At 41.5% G+C, this 22,568-nt stretch overlaps 2 long non-coding RNA genes across 5 annotated transcripts in view; one reads left to right on the top strand and one right to left on the bottom strand.

The window, feature by feature from the left end:
- Window positions 1–22,568, top strand: part of LOC134480614 (uncharacterized) — a 35,243-nt gene that overhangs the window by 3,305 nt on the left and 9,370 nt on the right. The window contains exons 2-5 of one of the 4 annotated variants that reach the window (XR_015629778.1): window positions 10,121–10,213; window positions 11,005–11,221; window positions 12,825–12,905; window positions 14,691–15,159. This is a non-coding gene — a long non-coding RNA (uncharacterized LOC134480614). Of the gene's footprint in view, window positions 1–10,120; window positions 10,214–11,004; window positions 11,222–12,824; window positions 12,906–14,690; window positions 16,487–22,568 lie in introns of those variants that run through there. The other 3 variants (XR_015629776.1, XR_015629775.1, XR_015629777.1) reach the window with 3 other exon arrangements.
- The window catches only part of LOC120094810 (uncharacterized), a 68,452-nt gene continuing 48,502 nt past the window's right edge, over window positions 2,619–22,568 (bottom strand). Inside the window, exon 4 of the long non-coding RNA XR_015629779.1 lies at window positions 2,619–2,720. This is a non-coding gene — a long non-coding RNA (uncharacterized LOC120094810). The remainder of the gene's footprint in view (window positions 2,721–22,568) is intronic.

Raw genomic sequence — 22,568 nt, forward strand, 5'->3', positions numbered from 1 at the left:
AGCCCTTAGCTTCCAGCTTCAGGTGTCATGGCCTGTATCATACCATCAAGGACTCTAGTCCTGAAACTGTGAGCCCGGATAAATGAGCTGCATTGGTCATAGTGTTTTTTGTTTTTTTGTTTTGTTTTGTTTTGTTTTTTTCATCAAAGCAGTGGAGAAATAACTAAAATAACTATTAAAACCATAGGAACTCTTTACCTATAATGCTGATACATTTTCAAGAAATGAAACTATCTGCAAGAGTTTTGTCAGTTGATTGTTAAAAATTAATAAACCCCATGATGTTGCGTGGCCAGAGACTAAACTGTGCTTGCAGCTAACCCTTGGTGGGTCTGACAGCATCTGGCCTCGAATTATCAGCTACAGCACATATCCTCTTAAGCATAAACAATCACCAACCATCAGTGTCATTTATGACCACTGTGGCCGTAGTGGAGAAGGTGGAAGATTCCCCACAGTCATGTCTGAATACATCCGACACAAGAACATCCTCCAGACTTAGAGTGGGCAGAAGAGGCGGATAGAGACTCTTACATTCTGTATTATAAGGGCACATTTGTACCTGACATTACAGAAAGAATATAGAGTCTGCACACACATGCTATTAATAGCTTTTTAGGCACTGCTAATGGTTTCTCTCAAGTTAACCCCTGCTGCCAGCCCGGATGCCTGTAAAGAAGTACAAAGTTGATATCCAACACACAAAAACTAAAGCATTCCAGGAAGTGCCTGAAGCCAATAGAGAAGGACTCGAGGCGGGACAATGAGAGGCACAGAAATCACAAGACTCATAAATATGGCTGACAAGAGGGACGACATAGAGTGAGTTCTAAAATGAATGACTATTCCCAAACCACAGTAGCTCCCTGTGGAATCTGATGTCTGGAGGGGACCTGCAGGCAGCATATCTTTTGAGGTGTTAGTCTGCTGGCCTCTCAGGTTGCTGGCTCTGAACAAAGTTCAATTTAAATATTTAATTCCTAACTCTCCTCATTGGCCTTTATGGTGACAGTCACAACTCTTACTATTCTGGTTTTCTAAATCACAAAGCTGAGTATTTCAGCTACTGTGTGACTACTGTTTTCTGACCATTTAACAATGACAGCCCTGTTCTATCTCCTAGATAGCGCATGACAAAGTGTCCATAGACTCCTCTGCTTTCTGAGGACTGCTAACTCACAGAGACCCTTTAGTGCTCAGAATAATCCCTTCCCGAGTCCAGTCCTCTCGTGTCTTCAGTGCTCTCTTGCTAAGACGTTCTGCAGCATTGTGATATTCTGGCTGCCTGTTTGCACCAAGACATCAAACCCAGCTGTCCTCCCCAGGCATGTCTCCAGCCAGGGAGACAGCATTTAGCATCCCATGTCACCAGTGTGCAATGCATTCCTTCCTGTACTGTCCATCCCACCCTACCTCTTCTTGAGTTCTTCTCTTTTTATTATTACTTTTAATGATTCTTTGTCACATATTTGTCTGGAAGTTTGGGGATTGGTTTTTCCAAGGGTTTATCTTTCTGGTGTTTACTCCCCCAATTCTGTCCCACTAGAATGTCAAGTACATGCAAGAGGAAAAACTCATTTTTTTTTTTTTTGATTTTCAGGAAGATAATTTTACAACTATGTGGAAGAACTAGAGAAGGCGAACAGGAAATTGGTAGGAAGACTAGGGATGATTGATCAAAGGATCAGAAGGGAAACTTTGTATTAATAAAGGTATCCTGGGAATAAGGAAGTAAGGTGCGACTTTTCAGGTTTCGCTAAATTATTTATTAGTTGAGTAGAAGGAAGAGAATGATGGATAGGAAGGAAATGAACCCCAGAATTACTACTTGCATGTTCAATGTTCCTTATTGTGCAGCCTTTTTTCAAATGGGAGGGATATTCCAACCCAGGATCGACTTCTTACAGCCTGGTAGGATCTGCACTGAAGCCAACATAGGAACTTCACAGTAAACAGTTTGACTAAAAGCCTCACATTGGGCATAGTGACACACACCCGTGATCCCAACACTTGGGAAGCAGAGGCAAGAGTACTGAAGCACAATCAAGGTCAACCTAGTCTATAAAAAGTTTAGATTAGCCAAGGCTAGACAGCGAGAGTGTCAAAAACCAAGAAAACACCTTGTACTTCTTGTCTAAAAATATACAATTTTAAAATTCACATTTGCCTGTAAAGCATTCTGATGTGTAAAAAGCTTCTTAGGGAATGAAGTTGGGTAATGATTGCAGCACATTGCTCAAACATGTTCCTGATACAAGGGCATATTGCATGTACCGCTAATCCTACCAGTTGTGGTTGAGGTGATGGATGGCCTTTATAGGAGACCAAAGATACTTTGCATCTGAAAATCATAGAACATCCCAGATGTTAAATCATTTAACAGTTTGCCCAGTCATGTTTTTGTGGAAATACTTAAAGCTAGAAATGTAAGAACCAACAAGTTTTAGGAGAAGTCTCTTTAGGAAGACAACATATTCTTTGATTGGGTTCAGACATTAACTTCCACCTAGACAGTTCTTCCCTTGCCTCTTTGAGGTCCCAGCCCACATGTCACCACCTCTCACAAGACCTCTTAGTGGCTCTGCTGAACTGCTCTGTAGAACTTCCCAGCCATTACCTGCTGCTGTGGTTGCTGGTTTAGTTAATATCACCCCAGTCAGAATTAATGCTTTGTTTCTAGGTCTTGTTCTTGCAGTAATAGATAATATGTCCAGAGGGTCCTGTGGAATCCAAAACACAGGTGAAAGCAAATAGTTATCCTTTAGTTTTCCAAAAAGTAAGTTTATAGAAGGGAATAACTAAGCAGGATTAAATGATTTGTTTTTCTCCAAACTTTACGTATTACTGGAATAATTAAGGCAAATTCGGGGGCTCATTGGACTTGCTTAAGATCCATATTTATCATTTTAATGAAACTAATTCAGCAGAAAGATCTATTACTCCTATTCCCTCCAGTCAGTGTCCAGCTAAGTAAGCCTTATAATTTTTATTTTCTCATTTTCAACTGATGCAAATTAATCTTTCTAGGTCTCCCTAACCAATATCATTCATTTTTCTCTCCTAGGATTTAATAATGTTTGGGTTTCTCGTTACACTGATATTAAATTGCTATCTGTAACCCAAGGCCAGATAATTAAAACTATTTCAGTGACTCAGAAAGAGCAAGCTACTCTCCTGACACCACATGTTAATAGTTTGTGATATTATTATAGTAATCAACCAAGTATCTACATTGCGACCCTGCTTGTTCTACCTTGAATGCGGTGACTAGGAGATTGCCTCCTCTTCACCCATTGTAAATAACTAGAGATAAAACAATCCTAATGAGGACCCACATACTGAAAGAACTGTGTAAAATGTATACTCTTTTCTGTGGTAGGTACAAGCAGGGGACAAGGGAAGGATGCCTGGACTCACACTCATCACAGACCACTGCCTAAAGCCTTCACCTGATTCTCTGTCTACTCCTGTAGCCACAGGCATCCACCCGCATTCCAGTTCCCGAATAATGACTCAGAAGCTTATTATGTAGTATTTAAACTAGGTTTATTCACAGACGAGTTTGTAACCTGTTTATACTATGCTATGTCTGCCAAATGGCTAGTTACCTCTCCTCTACTTCCTCCAAGTGCGGGTGGCAAATCTTCCCACTCACCCATCTTCCAGAGTTCCCCTCTCTACCAGATGTCCCATCCTCTAATCCTGCCTCAGGTAATAGGCCATCAGATATGTATGTGACACACAGTGCAAAAGAGATTATCCAGATGTGTCTCCCTTTTGAACTAATAAAGAGCTCTTTATCTAGTATCAATAAACTATCCACAGTAAGAACAATTATGAAAACTATCAAGAATTATATCCACAGTGTCCAGTCACATGCCTTTAAGAACTGTGGGGGAAGTGCTCCATTATCTATCTGGGTAAGCACCAAGTTCTGTACCTAAATCATTTTCTATCGTAATTTGCATTACCAACCTAAAGACATCATCTTAGACCTTAAATCATTTTCTTAGATCCTAAACAGCTTAAGTTTGATGAGACTATAACTAGCTAATCTTCAATCCTGTCAGAGACCTGAGAAGGAGAAAATTTACCTCAATAAATAGAAAGTACAGAGGAAGCAGCTTTGTCTCTATAGAAATGGCTGAGGTTCCTGGCTAACTGGGCAGCCACCCAAGGTTCCCTGTGTCCTGTGTTGGAGCATCATCTTCAGCCTTCTGAATCTCTGACGGACATTCTGTGAAGCAGGAGTGGAAAGACTTGCCTACTTTGTCTTTACAGAGCTCAGTGATAGACTCCCCTGCATCCCATTTGTCCAGATTGGACAGCATGCTGGCAGCAGTCAGGGCAGGGTGGTTTGGGGGCTGTTTGTCCCCCCCAGTTGTTGTTGTTGTTGTTGTTGTCCCCCGAACCCCGCCTGGCAGCAGCTTTGCCACACTTGAAGCCAACTCCGTAAGGAGGCTCGTCAGCGTTCAACGTCGTCTTCCAGGTAGAACACGGTGCTGTCAGGAGCAGACACGGCTGTCATGAAAAGCCTTATGTTAACAAAAAGTCTTGAAATGTCATACTGCAGAGTATTTTTTTCAGAGGAATTATTGAAAGCCATTGCCAGGGGATGGGAATAAAACACTGTCCTGTGTAGCTTCCTTTCACAGCTGCTTTACAACTTCATTTCTGTCTCACTGTATGTGTGTGTGTGTGTGTCAGACAGACAGACAGATGAACAGACAGACTTTTCCTTGACTTTATTTTATCCCTGTTGTCATCAGCATGTGTAAAGAATGACAGACCAGGGCCAGGAAGATGGATCAATGCCAGATAACCTGAGTTTGATCCCCAGAACCCATGTCAAAGAAGGAGAGAACCAAATCCTGAACGCTGTCCTCTAACCTCCGCTTGCCCAATGTGCCACATATGTCATACACATAGTAATTAAATAAAGTGTCTTTTGAAAGATCAAGAGCCCACAGCATTACTGAATTAGATTTATTTCAACAATGTGTATCTTTCTTACACTATAAATCAGATGTGCTCACTGCTGACTTACTAACATGGAGCATAAATACAGACCACGCTAGTGTCAGTCCTGAAACTCAAGTAGAAAACCAGTTCCACAATTTCAGGACAAGTTGTAGCAAATACGGCCAGGTTGATAGACTCTTACCAGGTCCATCTCTGGGGTCCCGGAAAATTGTCATAAATCATGCTTTGCAAAGTCTTAATGCAAAAGCCCATGGCCACTGTATTTCTCATCAGGCCCAATCAGGTGCTAGCAAACGTCCTGACGTATTTCCTGCCTACAACCACCCCCCCCACCCCTACCATGTCGAGTCAAGCACATCTAGTGTAAACACACCTGTGAAGGGAAGCAGAAATGTGGCTTGTAATTTCCCAAGAAGCATAGCACCCAACCTTCCAGGCGGTTATCTGCCCTTGGGCAAGGGAGACTTACAGGTTAGCCTTAGGTCTTAACAGCAGTTGTGGTTTTCAGACTGTTGATAATGTCTTCATTTTCCAGGTCAACCATGGAGGGATAAACAATATTCTCCCATCGCTAATATTGAACACTGTTATGTGTGTTTTAAATAAAAGAATGAAACATACTTTGGAAGTATAAGGATACTTACTATACTGTCAGAATCTTCACTGATGAGTTTTTATGGAACAGAGTCATCAGACAGTGAAAAATTCATTATTTCTAAAGGAAATTTAATTCTAGAACATACCCTAAACACCAACATTGAACTGCATTGCTTATCCCATACTGTTTCATCTACTTCATTACCAACCAGCGTCCTCTCACCCCTTGAAATACCTCATCTCTAGCTGTGTCTTTCTATTCCCATCTCCCTCCAAGTGATACTGAGATATGCTTCCTAGTATCTTCTTATGGACTGAGTTTTGGGAAATAGTCCGTGAAGAATATTAATCCTCTTCATGCACATTAGAGAAGATATTTGCTGAGATCAAGTTGTAGTATAATCCCTGAGAAATGTTGAAGAGAGGGCTAATGGGGAGGAATAATAGTTTCTAGAATAAAACATGAGCTTAGATGACATTTTCTGGATAACCTATATATATATATACATATATATATGTATATATATATGTATATATATATATATGTGAATGAATGAGAGATGGTAAAAGGCAGAAATATAAAGCTCCTCATGTCTGCCACAATAAGAAATTTTAAGAAAACCCCAATGATTCATAGCTTACTCTTTTGCTTCCTCTGAAGTAAAGCCAAATCTAAACTGAAATTTTGGCAACTTTCCTGGGAGATTAAGGCAGCATCGGGGGCTGCTGTTATCTCTACTAGAGAAAAGCTTGAAACCAGGAACCCTAAAAGGAAAGGCAAGTTCATAGTCTATTTGGGAAGATTCTTTCAAATAGCACTCTACTTTGACACAGTTCCAGAACATCTAACTCAGTGCCATTGTCCATTAGGGTTGAGTAAATTGAACCCATAATGAGATACCAGCAAAAACCGTTACAGTGGCTGTGGTTACTAACATAGCAAGCTTATGAGGAATTTAAAGGTATTACTAATGATGAAGGAGCGAAGTGATTCAATTGCCTTGGGAAACAGTTGCTAACTTCTTATTAAGTTTGCCAGGTGTGATGGCTTGCCCACTTCAAAAGCTGAGGCAGGAGGATCAAGGCCAATCTGAGTTACAGAGTGAAATCTTGTCTCAAAAAGCCAAATAATTTAATTTAGCTTAATGAATGGTACCATTTGTTCTCTTGATCTCTTTCCTGTTCGCGCAAGAGAAGAGAAATAGATGTTCGCACAAAAGCTTATACATGTGTATTTGTAGTAACTGTTAACCTACATGACACTCAGTGTGAACACAGATGCATCCACACAATGGGTCCAGCACAAATGATGCTGAGAAGTTAGCAATATACTCCATGTTCCCATTTATATTGGTTTCTTGCTTACTACATGGTTTCGTTTATGATCTTTCCTGCAAAGGCAATTTGGTGGGACAGAAAGCACAGCAGAGGTTGTCAGAGTCTGGCAGGGAGGTTGGGGGAGAACATATTGAGTGGTGTTCAGTGGGACGGATTTGGGGAAATAGGGGATAATTTTCATCTTGGGTTATGTATTATTAGTTACTTTTCTTTTGCTGTGAAGAGGCCCCATGACTGAGTCAACTAAGAGAATAATTTATTGAGGTCTTATAGATCCAGAGAGTGAGTCTATGACCAGGCTGGGGACAGGGTATGGCAGCAGACAGGCAGGCTTTCTGCTGGAGCAGTAGCTGAGAGCCTAAACCTTGAGACAGTAGCCACAAGGAAGAGAGAGCTATCTGGGAATGGTGCAAACTTTTGAAACCTCAAAGCCTGCCCCTAGTAACACACAGAGAAATGCCAACCTTACTAATCCTTCACAAACAGTTCTGCTGACTGGGGACCAAGTATTGAAATACATGAATGGAGGCCATTTTCATTAAAAAGCCTATGCCAGGCCTGGTCTGTCTCTGTCTCTCCTCTCTCTGTGTGTTTATCTCTGTCTCTCTCCCTCTTCCTGCAACTTGTGAGTCCTGTGAGCTCCCAGCTTCTGCTCCAGTACCAGGCCTGTTGCCACACTCCCTTCCATGTTTCCTTGGACTATTCCTCTGGTACTGTAAGCAATCCCCAGTTAAATGCTTTCCTTTAAACGTTGCCTTCCTTATGCTGTCTCCTCACATCAGCAGTAGCTAAGACGAAAGTTGGTACCAAGGAATAGGGTACTACTCTGATAGTTGATGCTTTCTGGAGGAGTGTGGAAGACTTGAACTCTAGCCTAGAAAAGCACTTGAATAATTGAAGCAGGACTTAATGGACCATCCTAGTCCATTTTGAGTAAAGTCGCAGTGAAACCACCAAACTAGACCATCCTACGGGTAGAAAGAAGGTTTATTAGGAACCAAACTGCCAAGGCTGTCTTGGGGTGGGGTTGGGAAACAAAATGGTGGAAAAGCAAGCAGAACTATATAAGTCAACAGGGTGGCATCTTTGAGTTGATAAAGGCTGTTTAGATGGATGGGATCTAGGTACCCTTGCTCTAGGAAGTTGACCTTTGAGCTGATTAATGGGGGTTCTAGGCACACAGAATGTGCCTGAAGAGATCTGCTATTCCAGTAAACATAAACCCTTAAGCGTGTTTATACAGTAGCAGCCCTTCTGTTTACCTGGCCAAGGTCCTTCTGTTTAGGACAATGCTACCAGCACTGCCAATTGGGAGATCCACTTTGAACATAACATTGGTAGGAGGATTAGCTTGGCACTGTGTTGCTAAGAGCCATGTGAATTGTGTAGACCTGGCTTAAGAGGTTTCAGAAGGGAAGCATGTTAGCAAGTGACCCAGAGACCATTCTTGGGATATTTTGGCAAAGAAGGTGACTGCCTTTGCCCTAAAAGTCTGCCTAAGGCTGAATTAAAGAGTTCTGAATTAATGTCACTGGGAAAGGAGATTTGAAGACATCCTCTTATGTTGATCCTCAGAGAAAAGGGTCAAGAGGAACTATTAGAGTTTTGCGTGGCAAAAAGGTAGTTTGGCAGGTAGGGGCCAATTAATGCCACAAAGGTCACATTACACAACAGACGGAGCATGAGATTTATTGGGGGGAGGGGTGAAATCGCACTTTGAGTGGAGATAGGAGAGGAAGGGCCAGGATGGCATGGGCTTTATTAAGGGCACTCAACTCGTGATAGCAGTGAAATGTGTCAAATTTAGCAGCTGGGTAACATGGCTGCTGGCTCCTAGTCACAGAAGGCAGGCTGGGGTCACACCTGGTACTGGAATGTGGACAGTTCCTAACAGTTACAAAAGAAATGCAAAATGAACAGTTTAAGGGGAAGAAGAACGCCAAGAACTGCATTGTCGGGGCCAAGTCCTGTGCTCAAGATCAGAGGGTTGAAGAAAAGCCTGATGCTAAATGGAATAAAGGAACTCACACTCAGAACAGCACAGCACCCCAGATAACCCAGCAGCTTGGAAACAGGAAGGAAAACAACCGGTCACAGCTTGTGCAGATGAAGAGGGCCAGGGTTTATCCCCAGCAGCAGTTGTGACTTGGCACTTGAGTCACGTGGTTCTAGACTTAAAGACATAAGAATACAAAAAGAGGGGAGGTGAATCTTCATGATTAAGGAATGCCTCTGAGATCAGGCATGTAGCATGAAAGCCCAGAGAGACCATTGTATGAATCTGTGAAGGTAAAACCTGGATTGCCTTGGAGACTCCAAGATGTTGGGGAGTCCAAAGCCATGGGATATCTGCCAAGGAGAGCTACAGACAGGATGTGGAGCCAGCCCAAGAGAAAGAAGCATGTTGCAGTTAGGAAATCTGGAAGGAGTGGGAGACACAAAGAACCGTCTTATAAGTCCTTTGACATCAAGAATAGAGATACAGGCTGGAGAGATGGCTCAGCGGTTAAGAGCACTGGCTGCTCTTCCAGAGGTCCTGAGTTCAAATCCCAGCACCCACATGGTGGCTCTGATGCCCTCTTCTGGTGTGTCTGAAAACAGCAACAGTGTACTCATGTAAATATAATTATAAATCTTAAAAAAAAAAAATAGAGATACCGAGTTTAGAGTTGCCCTTCTGGACCTCAGTTTTTCTCGCTATGCCCCTTTGGGGGCGGAAGTTTATATTCTGTGCATTGTGTGTATGTAATTGGCTTTTGACGGGACAGGGAGTTACAACTGAGAGATTGCCTCAAGTCTCAGAAGAGACTTTGGTCTTTGGACTTTTAAATGTTAAGACTGTGAAAGACTAAAGGACTTTAAGTTGGTCTGAGTACAGTTTGGGTTATGCTAGAGATCCAAGCCTTTGGGAGACAGAGAATAGTATGCCGGTGGTTTGAATGACAGCGCCCACATAGACTCATAGGTTTGAATGCTTGGTCCCCAGTTAGGGCAGCTGTTTGGAGAGGATTAGGAGGTGCCACTCTGTTGGAGGAGGTGTGTTACTCAAGGTGACTTCAAAAGGCTCTCTCTCCCTCTCCCTCTCCCTCTCCCTCTCCCTCTCCCTCTCCCTCTCCCTCTCCCTCTCCCTCTCCCTCTCCCTTTCCCTCTCCCTCTCCCTCTCCCTCTCCCTCCCTCCCTCTAATCCTGCTGCAAATTGCAGATGCCCTGAGCTCCCAGCTTCAGCTCCAGCACCATACCTTCCTGCCTGCTGCTGTGCTTCACCACGATGATGGCGGACCAGCCCTCTGAAACTGTGAGCAAGCCCCCAATTAAATGCTTTCTTTCAAACATCGCCTTGGTTGTCTTGTCTCCTCGCAGCAACAGAACAGTAACTAGGAGGGAGGGTGATGACTGCTATGGTCACCTCAACCGACTGTATTTGATCGATCTAAAACATTCACACTGAGTAGCATGGGTGTCCATGTTAAGTACATTGTGCTCAAGCTGACTGTAATATAAAGTCAAAATTTACAAGACACCTAGCCTAGACTATCAAAATGTCAGTGTCCAGCTAGCAAGATGTCTCAGTGGGCAAACTCACTGTTACTAATGACCTGAATTCAGTCCCTCTAGGTGCCTTCATGTTAAAAGAGAACTGGCTCCCCCAAGTCGGCATCAGAATCTGGTGTGCATGAATGCACGCACCCACATGTATATACACTTATGCATACCCACAGGCAGAAATAATTTTTTAAAGATTTATTTATTTTATTTATATGTTAGTACACTGTAGTTCTCTTCAAACACTTCAGAAGAGAGTATCCCATGAGAGCATCCCATTACAGATGGTTGTGAGCCACCATGTGGTTGCTGGGAATTGAACTCAGGACCTCTGGAAGAGCAGTCAGTGCTCTCAACCACTGAGCCATCTCTCCAGCCCCCAGAAATGATTTTTTAAAAAGCTTCAATGTCATGAAAATAAAAGAGTAACTATTTGAATGAAACCCAAGGAGAGAGTAGAAATAAAAATGCTAAATCTATGAATGTGGACTATATTATGGTTGAAGATGATACAGTCAATCTAGTAATATTATGTTCCTGTAGGAGAAAATGCAGGCATGACCTAGCAGCCGGCCTGCCTGGCACACTGCACTTCTGAATAAGAAGCAGGGCACACCATGCTCCTGAAGCCAGAACACTGGATCCAGCATGAGTAGCAGGTAGCTGGCCTGCAGATGAGTCTGCCTTCTCCATGTCTCCTTTAATGCGTGTCTTCTGCATGGAGACCCCGATGGCGGGAGTGCTCACTAGTCAGTCCAAGGTAATGTGCCAACCAATCACAGTCGGTAGCCTTCCACTGTGTAAGGACTTGTTCAGGAACAATAAAGCAGACGCTGTCCCCTGAAAACTCCAGGCCCTCTACCAGTCCATAATGACAGTGTATTTCCACTTCAGTAAACACTGGGATCAGACCTTGATATCTGGACATGGACTAATGTTCTAATTCTTTTTCGAAAACTTAGCAATGGCAGCTAGATACAACTTAATGATTTACTTCTTTTTTATTTTTGTTTTTATATCATACTTACCATGATTTTTTTAAAATCATCTCCTTGGACTCTGCTTAATACTAAGTGAAATTTACATCTTAATCTGTAGAAAAATAAACATTTCCAGAGAGTTATGTTTTCCTGCCTAGGACCAGCCTCAGCTTGGAGAGGGGTTCTGAGAGAGGGGTGTTTGAGAGCAGTGAAATGAACAACTCAAAGTCAAATCGTGGTTACATGCAGATGGCCTATGTTATTCTCAAGAGCGCTTTCCAGATTGCTCTCTCCATGTTCTGCTTGCTCTGGAGCTCTCCAGACAGCTCTCTGCTCAAGCCAGCTTTTTTCTTTCTTTCTCTGTTTATTTTTTCTTTATTTCTTTTTTCTTTCTTTCTTTTATTTATTTATTTTTCTTTTATTGAATTTTTTTGATTTCCATTTTGAAGGTTATCCCCTTTCACGATTTCCCCTCCAGAAACTCGATATCCCATCCCTCTCCCCCTGCTTCTATGTGGGTGCATCCTCACCCATTCACTCACCCACTCCCTTCCTCCTCCCTGCCCTGGAATTCCCCTACACTGGGGCATCGAGCCTTCACAGGACCAAGGGCTTCTCCTCCCATTGATGCCCAACAAGACCAACTTCTGTTATATATGCAGATGGAGCCGTAAGTCCTTCCATGTGTGCTCTTTAGATGGTGGTTTAGTCCCTCGGAGCTCTGTTTGATTAGTGCTGTTCTTAGAGGGTTGCAAGCCCCTTCAGCTCCTTCAGTCCTTTCTTTAACTTCTCCACTGGGGACTCTGTTCTCAGTTCAATAGTTGGCTGCGAGCATCCGCCTCTGTATTTGTCAGGCTCTGGCAGAGCCTCTCAGGAGACAGCTATATCAGGCTCCTGTCAGCATGCACTTTTTGGCATCTGCAGTAGTGTCTGGATTTGGTGTCTGTATATGGAATGGATCCCCCGGTGGAGCAGTATCTCTTATATTCTGTTGGTAATGCTTGCATCTATGACTCCTGATCTCTTTCCTAGGTTTTCTATCTCCAGGGTTGTCTCCCTTTGTGATTTCTTTATTGTTTCTATTTCCATTTTTAGATCCTGGATGGTTTTGTTCAATTCCTTCACCTGTTTGGTTGTGTTTTCCTATAATTCTTTAAAGGATTTTTGTGTTTCCTCTTTAAGGACTTCTACCTGTTTACCTGTGTTGTCCTGTATTTATGTAAGGGAGTTATTTATGTCTTTATTAAAGTCCTCTAACATCATCATGAGTTCTGATTTTAAATCAAAATCTTGCTTTTCCGGTGTGTTGGGATATCCAGGACTTGCTGTGATTGGAGAACTGAGTTCTGAAGATGCCAAGTGGCCTTGGTTTCTGTTGCTTAGGTTCTTGCATTTGCATCTCGCCATCTGATTATCTCTGGTGTTGGCTGATCTTGCTATCTCTGACAGTGGCTTGACCCTCCTGTAAGTATGTTTGTCAGTACTCCTGGGAGACCAACTCTCACCCAGCGGGATCTGGGTACCAAGAGCTGTGGCACAGGGTCAGCTCCAGGTTCAGACAGAAACCAGAAGGATACTGTCCCAGACTGCTCATCTATTCCTGTGTCCCAAGGGCTCCAGGTGGGTCCCTCATAGCAGAAGTGGTGGTCCTACCTGAGTTCCCAGGTGTACTAGCACTCCTGGGAAACCAGCTCTCTTCTGGCGAGATCTGGGCACAGAGAGCTGTGGACCAAGCCAACTTTTTTTCAATTCTAAAAAACCATCTGATTAGCTCATCTCTTGCAGATCAGATCACCCCCCCACCTCCTTTTTTTTTTTTTTACATACCAATTCAGTCTTTACCCAAGGTTTCCTTTTGATTATTCCATGAATCAGCATTCCATGACCTCCTTGATTCTTAGAAAGAGACAGAATGCACAAGCACAAGCACAAGCACAGACAACAAGATAGTTGGGTGGGATCCCGTACTGAAATCTCCTTCCTTAGTTATCTTCCTGACAAGCTGTCTCTGTTTCCTTTAGATCTCTGGAGTTCCTTATGTAATTCATATTGCACCCTTATATTTTTCATAATTGAGAAATTATATATTTTCAAACTTATGTTTTCAGTGTTCTTTCCCACAGCCTTAAAGTCCTGAAAGTGACAACATTCTACCATTTTTCTGAGACATTAACCACACCCTCACCTTCTAGACTCTGATTATATCTCTAATTATCATGGAGTCATTAACCTAAGCAGAGAGGACAATTCTCAAAGGAGGAAAGTAAAAATATTTGCCCACAGCAACCATCAATATTTGTTGAGACCCACAGCCTGTTGGGTCCAGGGGCAGGAAACATGTTCCTTACATATGACCAAGAAGGACTAGGCATTTTTTCAATAAGTGTGGTGTCACTATGTTAGTCTTGGTGTCCCTCAGCAAACACTGCATTTTTCAAAATATTTTCACTCCTTTTTCCTAGTTAACTTACGCATGGTATCAGAAAGTTGGTAATTCCTAGGCTATAGAAATGCATGTTTGTTTTTTATGTTTAGGCTATTTTAGGTAATAACTTACATGAACAGGTTTCTATATATGAGGTGATAGTTGTATTGCTGGAGTAGAGTTTCAGTGAGTATACTGTTACCTTAATGTGTTGTCATAGTTATGTTTTATGTGGACTTTTGAATATACATTTGTTGAATTGGTCCTTACTTTTTTTTTTTTTTTTTTTTTTTTTAGGATTCACTTATTTTATTTATATGAATACACTGTAGTTGTCTTCAGACACACCAGAAGAGGGCATCAGATCCTGTTACAGATGGTTGTGAGCCACCATGTGGTTGCTGGGAATTGAACTTAAGACCTCTAGAAGAGCAGCCAGTGCTCTTAACCGCTGAGCCATCTCTCCAGCACCAGTCCTCATTTTTAAAATAGGATTTTATATAAAAATGAGATTTCTCATTTGTGTTTAGGGGATGGAGAACTTTTTAATCCTTCTCAAATAGTAGTTATTATTTTATTGTTTTTTTTTTCTGAGAAGCAAAAGAATCCCTAAATACTACAAAGAGCTACAAATTTCTGCCAAGGAAAGTCATAGATTTACTCACATAGAAATACTCATTTTTGTATAGTTTGTTTCATGTGACCAAATTTAAAAGACAAGAAGAGGCAATAAGGGGCACACCTAGAATAGAAAGTTACTCTATCTCCCGTAGTAGATACCACAGTCTCTAACCTATTCTAAATGTGTGTCCTTATGCCCATAGGTAACTGTAGTGTTCACCCCTCATTAAAGAAACTCTTCCTTGCAATATGCATAACAGTTCTGAAAACCACAACCAATCAAGCTGCAGTTATAGAGCCAAGTTCCAATGGACATATTTACAAAACAGCTCCTAAGCCAAGGCACAGGAATCACTGTGGAAGGAGTATCAAAACAAGACTAGAGTAATGGAGTTTGTGAGATTGTGTTTCCTAGGACTGTCCGAAGCTACACCCATGAAGTCTCACTGATGTGACCGACTCAACCTGAGCTGAACAATGATGACCCTAATGGAGATGCAAGTGTGGAAGGGGAACGCTCACACAACCTTAACACTACAGAATTCTATAGGAAATTAAGGAATGCTGAGAGCAGGAAAAATGATCTTGGAATGACAATTTGCTCATAGGGAAAAACAAAAGGCCCAGGATAAGTAAAACACTCCTGAATAAAAAATAAAAAGTATCACCATCCCAGATCTCAAGTTGTGTTACAGAGCTGTAATAATACAAACAGCACGGCATTAGCCTATAAACAGACACCTTGTCCAATGGAATTAAATTGCAGACTCAGACCTAAGTCCACACATCTATGAACACTGATTTTTTTTTTTAAAGAAAGATCCAAAAACATACACTTAGAAAAAAGAATCATCAAAAATGGTGCCGGGCAAATTGAATGACTGCATGAAGAAGAATGCATATAGATTTCTATTTGTCACCTTACACAAACCTCAACTCCAAATGGATCAAGGACCTCAACATCAGGCCAGATACCCCAAATCTAATAGAACAAAACACTGATAGTACAAGCAACGAGATCAGCAATTGATTAATGGGATCTCATGAAACTGAAAAGCTTTTCTATGTCAAGGCACAGAATAGCAGACGACAAAATGGGAAAATATCATTACCAATTACACATCCAATAGAGTGTTAATGCCTTAAATATATAAAGAGCTAAAAAGATAAAAATGAATAAATAAAAAACAACTGGACATCCAGAAAGCAAATAACCCGGTTTAAAATGGAATAAAAAACTGAACAGGGAGTTCCCAAAAGATAAACCACAAATGTCTGAGGAACTCTTAAGAAATAATTCAACTGGAAACCCTCACACATCTCAGGCTATTGACAGTTGCCCTCCGCAAACTGGTAGTAAGGCGCTGCTGCTGAAGGCAGCACTCAACACCCCCTACTGAACACGAAGAAGTCAAGCTGGTGCTAATTAGAAGCTTCACTGTACTGATGCAGACAGATCTCTTCTGACTAAAGGCTACCTCTGATAAACAGTTATATATAAAATGAAAACTCAGGTAAATGTATTGCAAGGTGGAGGTTTTTAAACCTGCCCATCTGTACAAATGTATCTTTGATAAATATACAGGTGTCATTCGATACACATATGTGATCCTTGATGCTAACACTCTTCATACCCCAACTGCGGTGTTATCTAGTGTGGGGCAGAGGAACAGAACTGAAAGAACTCAATAGAGATATTGTTCATCTTTCTATGCACGTTGTATTGCCTCACAGTGCTAAGACCTTTAGACAATGTTTCCTCCTTTGGTGGGAGACTTAGGTGAAGCTGGAAAAGCATCTAAGACACTGCTTTGACACATAGTCTCGTATCTGTAGAAGAAGGCAAATCCTTTCTACATTTACTTCCTCCTTAAATGGATGAAAATCTGCATTCAACTATGTGTAAATGTTCTTTTGCCTTGGAAGGTGATCTCAATGAATGAAAACACTCTCAACGGTGATGACATCACTGACAAAAATAAATGCATTTTACAGATAATGTGTTTGGTTCTCAAGACAGTAACGCTAATTAAAAATCCATTTGCATATTAATGCTGATCTTGTCGTGGCCTCAAGATCATTCAAGAGCTGAGGCAAAGTTACTATGGTTTCCGTTTAATCAGCAGAAGTTCCTCAGAAGGCAAAAAGTATTTTCCCATAGCAGCACTGTTAATCATGTCTGTAAGGTCTAAAGTCCAGGCTGGGAAATCTTATTAAACCCAAATACACCAAATTATAATATTAACAGTGGGTCTGCCCAATATAAATGTTTGTAGTGTTACAGTGAGTCACTAGGTAACTCAATAGGAAAGACAAGGGAGGGCTCTGGATCATTAAAAAAAAAAAATGTGTTTTAGTCACCGTGCTAAATAGTTGATGCTCACTGAATGTGGACGGAATCATCATCAAAGAGAACAGCCTCACTTTCTAGGTAATGGACCTGGAATTTTGAAACACACAAACACACACCACACACACCTACACAGATACCACACTCAATATACACATACATACCCATACATACATTCACACCACACACTGCCATTTTTTGAAACAATGAAAAGAAAATGCATCTAGTATAAAAATAAAGACATAAGTAATATTTTAATTGTTTCAAGAACTAGAGTGCAATAGAAAGCCAGTTCAAAGAGATTCAAAGACAACACACAACAGAGGCAAGTCAGAGTGCTGAAACGAATTTAACACGCAGAATTAGTCAAACTCCAAAGGGAAAAACTTAGTCTCTCCTTCATCAGCAGAAACAGTTTACATTCCGAGCAGCTTAGCTCGACTCACAGAGCGATAAGTATCTTGGAATCAGGGAGGGCACTGATAATGAGGTGAGAAGAGTCCACAGGCGAGGACACCTGTGCTAACTCAGAGTCCATTTCCCTCTTCATTCTTTCAAGTCCTTCACAATGTTCCTTCCATCTCAGCCCCTCGTCCTCACATGTACAAATGTGGAGTATGACTTAGCTCGATTGGTAGAGTACCTGCCTGGCATACACAGGCCCTGGGAGCCTGGTGTGGTGGTGCCCACCTGTCCTCCCAGCGCTTGGAATTGGAAGCAAGATCAGAAGTTCAAGCTCATCCTTGGCAGCACAGCAAATCCAAGGCTATGTGGGGACTCAGTGGATTAAAGCGTTTACTGAGCAAACCAATCCCCAGAACTGGTAGTGGAAGGAAGAGCTGACTCTGAAAGTTATCCTCTGATCTCCATGTTCACACCACAGAACATGGCACCTGCACTGACTCACATCCTACACACACACATTCTCTCATATATACACATGCAGACATAATACATGCACACACATACACTCATACATATACATACACATACATACATATATACATTCACACACATACACATACATACATACACATACAAATGTTCACATACATTCATATACACATATATACATACACACACACCACAAATAAGTTCTTTTTTAATTTGAAACCACACTGGGTTGCATGAAAGCTTATCACAAAAACAAATATCAAACTATTCTTGATCACACAAAAGACTGGCTTTATTAAATTTTTTGTAATTATTTATACAAGGCCTGTTTTATAATAAAATATTTAATGTTTTGTGTAGCTTATAAAAAGCTGAAAGTGTTGGGGATTTAGCTCAGTGGTAGAGCACTTGCCTAGCAAGCGCAAGGCCCTGGGTTCGGTCCCCAGCTCCGAAAAAAAGAAAAAAAAAAAAAAGCTGAAAGTCCCATGACTTTCTTAAAGAAGTTAACATATAGTCTTAACACCTATAACCCCAGTGCTCTAGGGTCACAGACAGGAAGGTCACTTGGACCAATCCAAAAACAAAACAAGCTCCTTACATTGGATGCCACCCTGGACATTGGTACCACATATATATATATATATATATATATATATATATATATATATATATATATATATATATATATACTTTCAAGTCTACAGGAAATTAAACAAAGATGGCCATGATATTGTTAGGGGTTTTTGGTTTTGTTTCTTGATGAGGTACAGAACGTGCCACCCCAAAATGTAATACTATAACACACTGAAAAACTGAAGGTATCTGAGAAGTTCCTCTGTCCTGCCTCAGGCAGTTCTCACCCAGAGCAGATCTCAAGGCCCAAGTGAGAGGCAAGGATTCTCCAACGTAAGGAAGGAATATCCTTCTCTCCAAAGACAAAAACTCCAAGTCAGAACTAAGTGGCCTGGCTAAGTTTCCCTGACTTGTGACCATTAGATCATTGCCTTTGCTCTGTCATAGTTCTTCATTACCAACCTCTTCTTACCACCCCTACTGTGTGACAACATTCAAAGCTTAAAGGTAGCTTTGGTTTTATTTAGAGGACCACTTTGTTTCCCCCCACAAAGCCTCTCTTGTCGAATAAAGCTTACATCAACTAATTTCCTGGGTTACTATTGTTATCAGTTGGTTCTCTCTTACTGGAGCCTAAGCCATGGGACTTACAAGGATATATATTCCCTCCAGAACAGCACAAGCCTTGCCAGGACACAGCTGTACTTTACCTTGGTCTTGGCCCTGTTGTAAAATCTAAAATATTGACCATCTTAAAATACTAGTCTTTAGCCAGGCACCTTTAATTCCAGCACTCAGGAGGCAAATACAGGCAGATCTCTGAGTTCAAGGCCAGCCTGATCTACAGGGTGAGTCCCAGGAAAGCCAGGGCTACACAGAGAAACTCTGTCTTGAAAAACAAACAAACCAAACCAAGAAATACTAGTTTTTAAAGAAAAATTTGTGAACACCAGTGTTAGTGAGCCACATAGGACCTCTCTGGTTTGCTATTCAAACATTAGTGCTAAATATGTTTTAGCACAACACGATGGGCAGGCGTGTAAGGAATCTTGGACTGGAATTCTAAAAGCTTCCTCATTTGGCATGTTGAGGCTAAGAGATAAACTGTACATCTCTACACCGTGTCACTTACGGCTGCTGGCTCACACCCTCAGTCCCAGTGCTCAGAGGGGCAGAGGTAGAGACAGGTAGGAGATCTTGGAGTTTATGTCCAACCTCATCTATAGATCACATTCCAGGCCAGACATGGAAATACTGAGACTGTGCCTCAAATAAGTAAATTCACAGCAGATCTATGGCATATCTATACACTTTGGTAATGTGTATATCAAGATCTATTTTGTAGATCTTGTGTTAGTAAAGTCTCCTAGTTCGCTTTCTGACATCACTTTCGCAGTGGTTCTCAACCTTCTTCATGCTGTGATCCTAATACAATACCTTGTGCTGTGGTGACTCCTACCATAAAATTACTTTTGTTGCTACTTCATATTTATAATTTTGCTACTGTTATGAATCAAGAGTCACATAGCTGATATGCAGGATATCTGATATATATATATATATATATATATATATATATATATATATATATATATATATCCCTTTTGCAACCCACAGGTTGAGAAGCCCTGTCTTAGAGCCTAGGTCCCAAAAACTCAGCAAAAACCAATACAACAACAAAACCACTTATAACCAAGAAAACAAAATAAAACACCATCCAATAAGAAAGAAAAACACCTACGTGTCACCAGATAACACCTCCCCCCCACCAAGAAAAAACCAAACCTATAAAATGTTGTTCCTTCTGAACGTGAGACCTACCCTGGCCTCACTGATAAAGGACAGTTTAGTTGTTAACCTTTACCCTCATGGCTCGTTTTCATTTGTTCATCCATTTTTGTAACAAAGTAAAATATAGTAAGGTAAGAGAAAAACTACTACATCAAAGTTGGCAAACCAGCAAAAGGAAAAGAGACCAAGAGAAGGCATGAGAATCACAGATCCACTTGTTTCCACATTCAGGAATCCCATAAAAACACTAAACTAGAAGCCAAAATATATGTGAGAGGGCCTGCTGGAGACTGTGTGGTTCCTGTGTGTGCTGCTTTCGTCGGGAAGTTCATATGAGTTTTACTTATGTTGATTCAAAGACTTTGTTTCCTCGGTGTCCTCCATTCCCCTTGGCTCTTACACCCTTTCTGCCTCCTGTTCTGTGGCGTTCCCTGAGCTCTGTGGGGAGGTACTCGATAGACACATTCCATTTGGGAAGTCTCTCACTCTCGGCTTAATGTCTGGCTGTGGGTCTCTGTATATGTTCTCATCTGCTGCAGGAGAAAGCTTCTCTGACAATGGCAGAACAAGACACCACCTTATAGCAGAATATCATCAGGGTTCATTTTATCACTACGCTTTTCCTTTTTAAAAAAGTACCAGTATTAAATATTTCATTCTATCCTAGGTCCCTGTGCTATCTGGTCTCAAGTTCTTGGTCACCCAAGAGGTGTCAGGTATGGGAACTATGTCATGGATTTGACCTTAGGTTGGGTATTCCCACAACCTTTATGCCAACATTATCTTAGCATATCTTGCAGGCAGGATGCCATTGTGGAATAAGGGTTTCTGGCTGGCTTGGTGTTTTATGTTTTTTCTCTTTTGATAGTGTGCAGAATACCACTTGTGGCAAAGACACAAGAATATAGAAGTCTCTATGTAGCCTCCTGCTTGACATCTCCATGTTCAATGAGTTGTGTAGGCGTCGTCTTCAGCATTGGGACCTCGATGTCAGTGTTTGGAGAGCGACCTACAGTCTGCAACAGCAGAGATTGTTTTGGGTTGTCTGTGGGGCCTCTCTGGCTAACAAATCAATTAGACTAATCCAATCCCAGTACTGGAAGCTTGGTTTGTCACAGGAGCTGGCCTGCTGGGACTCCGTCTCCCCCAGTATTAGGCAACTTCACTTAGATTGCCTTCATGTTTGCATATATTTTGGAAATGTCTACTGTGCTAGGTCTCCATACTACCCCTCAAATGGCCCTTAATACTAGGTGTCTCTTCCCATATTCTTTCTCACACCCTCTCTACCCCTCCTCGCTACTTCATCTTCACAGTCTATCTCTACACTTCCATTCATATCTATCTGTCCTAATTCCCTTTCTTAATAAGAGCTCTCCATTCCCTCTAGTCCCTTACTCTGTATCTACCCTCTGTTGTTCTATGCACTGTAACTTGGTTATTTGACACAGGATCTGCGTTCTCAACTGGAAGCAAGGATATCTAGAAGGCGCATAATAAAAACACACAGGCTACTCTTTGGGTATAAACTGACAGGCAATTTCAAGGCTTAAACACTCTCTCTCTCTCTCTCCCTCTCTCTCTCTCTCTCTCTCTCTCTCCCTCAGCTCGAGGCTGTACACACTCTGCATTCTCTTGTGCACTCTGCTTTTCTCGTTGTGCTATTCTTTTCTCGAACTCCCACACTTATGCACACCTCTGTTCATTACCCTTTCATTCTCACACACACTCTTCATACACACCTCACACATATCTCTACATGCACTCTCCTTTCACACACACACACAATCTTCATACACGCCTCACATTCTCTCTCCACTCACTCTTCACATGCTCTTCTCATGCTCTCTCACTCGCTCTCACACTCCCTCTCACACTCGCTCACACATTTGCTCCCACACCCATTCCCTCATGCACTCTCATTCACTCTCTACCCTTTCTCTTGCCCCAGTCTTTTGTTCATAATCCAAAAGCAGGTAGAAAAAAAGGCATTGTATAATCATTGCCAAATCAAATTCAAAAGAATAACCACATCCCACAAAGAACTAAGAATTACAATTGTTCCCCAAAGTTTCAAGCTTCCCCTATTCCCAGGCCTGTGGCCAAAATAATAATAATAATTGCAAACTTATCATTATTTAAACTTTTGACTTATTATACTTCAGAGCTCAAAGCTCCAAGGTCAGTTACTTGCATTTTCCTGTGAAGCTCTAATGATAAATGACATGGGCAAAGCTGCCAGGCAGTGGCCAGACAGAATCAAGTTAACCCTTAACTCAGTGGTTTCGATAACTTTCTGTTCATTGCACACAATGACTCTCGTAACTGTCCCAGTATTTTGACTTAGTTTTACTGGTATATAATTGTATATATTCTATACTTCCTTATCCAGGAACCACTCTCAAATGTTATGTAAAACTTATTTCCTAATTTCAATAACTTTTTCCTTTCTTAGGGTCCCAATGTTGGCTCT

The sequence above is a fragment of the Rattus norvegicus genome, chromosome 9 (assembly GCF_021556685.1).
Source record: "Rattus norvegicus strain SHRSP/BbbUtx chromosome 9, alternate assembly SHRSP_T2T, whole genome shotgun sequence".
NCBI lineage: Eukaryota > Metazoa > Chordata > Mammalia > Rodentia > Muridae > Rattus > Rattus norvegicus.